Source organism: Arachis hypogaea, chromosome 12 (genome assembly GCF_003086295.3).
Source record: "Arachis hypogaea cultivar Tifrunner chromosome 12, arahy.Tifrunner.gnm2.J5K5, whole genome shotgun sequence".
NCBI classification, from domain to species: Eukaryota; Viridiplantae; Streptophyta; class Magnoliopsida; order Fabales; family Fabaceae; genus Arachis; species Arachis hypogaea.
In genome coordinates this window covers 20,063,699-20,067,235 of record NC_092047.1, presented here as the reverse complement: position 1 = coordinate 20,067,235, position 3,537 = coordinate 20,063,699, and positions in this window count along the sequence as shown.

Here is a 3,537-nt window from a genome sequence, read left to right as displayed (position 1 = left end):
TCACAAAAGCGTGCCCATAGACCACTTTTCGGCACGCTTTAAAAGCGTGGCAAGAAAAAAGGGTGCCGACAGGCCTTTTTTCTTGTAGTGTTCATCTTCTCCCTTTTTTTCCTTCTCCTCTCTTTAGCTTTTCTGTTCTTCTTCTTCCATTACCACCCTGAGCCACCACCGCCAAAGCCCGCGCTCATTCCCTTCTTCCACTATCCCTTATTTTCCCCTCTTTCCCTCCCTTCTTCCATTTCTTCCATAAAATCAACACAAAAATAGTAGTTCAATTTACCACAATCATATAAAAACAACAACAAATCAATATATTATAATCTGATAACTGAATAGCTAAAAAAATAAAAAAAAAACTTTTATGATAATGTAAAGACAGAACGCAAGATGAGAGGGAGATAAAGCACGGCAATACAAAGACTGGCGAGGGAGAGTAGCAGCGACGCGAGCCCCGCCGGATGAGAGAGGCGAGACGGGACTCGTGAGCACAAATGTGGTGGATAGAGGTGAGAGACAGAGAGCGCTGGGGTGGGGTGCTGTTTTGGAAAGTGAAAAAGTGAGAGTGAGAGAGCTGGGGAAGGGGGATAGCCTAGGGAGTTTTTGGTTATTTTCAAATGGTAAATTATACAGTTGGTCCCTATACTTTCACTAAAATTATAAATTAGTCCCTACTATCAAACACGTGCAACTCATACGTTTAAAATAGCAAATATGTTGACGAATATTCTGTTAAATCAAAAGTCACTTGAACAGTGGGGACTAAATTACAAAATTTAATTTTGTTTAGGGACCCAATTACAAACTTTTAAAGTGTAGGGACTAATTTTCAATTTCAGTGAAAGTATAGGGATCAACTGTGTAATTTAACCAAAATATAATGATATCAAACCTTGGCTTGATAAGAACATGGTTGAAATATTAACACATTAGGAAGACATAGCAAAACAAAAGAGTTCTTTTTTTGATAGTTGGTAAAGCTCTCAACCACAAGTAAGAGAAAGTTTAACCTCAAAGAGCAAGTACACAGGTAAGAAATCATAAATACAAAAAAATATCTAAAGAAATTCTCAAACAATATTCTCAAATATCAAACTTGCATCAACTATTTTTTGTCAGATTCTCAGAATTTTTTCGGCATTGCCATCAAGATGAGAATATCTAGTCGATACAGTCTTCTAAGCCCTTAACAATGCTTCTTGCAGCAGCTGAATCAACCAGCTTGTAAATATATATTGTCTATTTTGTCAAGTAGGGATGCTGACTCTTGGGTCTCCCACACTCACCTTGAATCACAGTTTTGTCTTTTATGGTAGAAATTGTAAGAACACGCTATTTTGAATAACGATTTTTAAAAATTTCTCTTATTTAAAATTAAGAAAACTGTGTATCACGATTTTAATCTATTTAAATAGTCGGGCCCAATTCAAAAATAAGAATATTCTAAGTTAGTATTCTCAATAAATAATATTATTTTATTAGAAAACAGTAAAGGAGCTCTCAAAGACGATGTTCTCACTAAGTTAAAATTCTACCGATAAAAGGCATATACCAGCATATCTAGATTAAACCGATTAATCTAAACTGTACCAAAATATTTTAGAGATATTTTGGGTCAAGAATAATTTATGTTATCAATTTCATTAACATTAGTGAAAATATGAATTGATTTGGTATGGCGAAGCCATGTATGTAAGGAACTTGGGATGTGCATGCTTCGTCTTTTGAAGAAATTTTTTACTCAGCTACATGCTTCCAGCCACCTCCTTAATCACCTTTAGCCCTTTTATTATCTCTTCTATTCAATTTTACACTAAAAAATGTTTTCTCAAGTTTTAATGAGCCAAAGAACTAAGTTCATGCTTGATTTGTGAAGCAATCAAAGTTTGAATAAAAATTTCTCTCCGATTAAACAACTCATCATCTCACCCTCTTCACAGCCATATAAATTTTTTTAGGGTGTAGTTGACGATATTGGATGATCTAAAGTTGACCAAGAAGTTTAGAATTGAGGTAAAGTTTAGGTAGAGTTAATTTTCTTTATTGTTGTCATAAACCCTACTTTTGAATCATCGATGAATTGATTGTTTGAGTGTAAAAATGTTAAACTAATGATAATTGAATAATTCTTGAAGTGTGTATGTGAATTATGGATACTCTTAGATAAATTAGAAGTCTTGAGGAGTATAATCATAAGAAGGAGGTGTTTGTTCATGGGAAGGAAGTGTTTATTCATTGTGATGTGTGTGCTTGTTCACAAGAAGGAGGTGCTTGTTCATAAGGTGTTGTGTGCTTAGAGGTGCTTGTTTATAGTAAGGTGTGTGCTAGTTTCATAGAAGAAGAGTTTTCGGGCAAAAATGCAAATAAAAATAGTTTTAGGGTAAAAATGCAAATAAGGCAAGTTTTGGAACAAAAGTAGAAATAATGCTAATTTGGAGGTAAAAGTGTAAATAAGGATAGGTTTAGGACAAGAGTGTGATTAAGAAAAAATCTAAGGTAAAAGGATAATTATGAAAAAATTAAGGGTAAAAATGTTGACAAAGTATAGGGGCAAAACGATAATTCGATATAAAGAAACAAGAAAGAGAGCATAGCTTCTGAAAAGTATGTATTGAATGTTAAAAGGGTCTAAATACTTATAGATTAAACGCTTTGATCCTATGATTGATGAATGGGGCTTTGCCCTACTAAATGAATGATGTAAAAAGTTTTTCCTGACTACTTCCAATTGTACGCATATACGAGACTAGGCTATGCCTGATATATCTTGTGACCGAAAAAAATGTATGTAGGTTCTCCCACACAGAAGGCACATCTGCAGACTGATGCAATTACAGAAGAAAATTTCTACTAATTGTATGCATATACATATATGAGACTGGGCTATGCCTAACATATCTTATGACCGAAAAGAATCTATATGGATTTTATCCATACAAAAAGCATATATACAGAACGTATGCAATTAGGAAAGCTGTATCTAGCAAAGATTCTCAGATACTGTCGGGTTATAGGAAACTAACAAACACATGAGTTCATGGCCTGCTAGGATAGGCATGCATCATATTGTGTGGCATATTCTTATTTGTGTTGTAAATTGTAACTTACGTGTGTTGTTAGTAAATATATGTTTTCTTGATGATAACTGTTGCAGCAATATATTGAGTTTATAGTTATAACTTCTAGAATATGGTAACGTAGCCACACTAAATTCCAATGTTTGAGGAAGTTAGAGACACTGTAAAATGCTATAATTAAGCCAATCCCGTGTGTCGTGCACCCTGTTGAGAACCGTAGATTCTCACCCCCTCTTCTTCACTATTCCTTTTAAATGGAGTCGATGATGATGTTCATTAGATGGTCAAAACCACTCTCAGACCATGATCCAAATTGTAGGAATGCACTTATCTGGAGTTAGCTTAGCACGTGTATGTACATGCTGGAGAATTGCTAAGACTAGCTTATTTTCTCCCCTCCTTTATGTTAGCCTTTTTAGCTTGTGGGTCAAGACTTTGTGATTTAGCTAACCTGAGTTCCAGA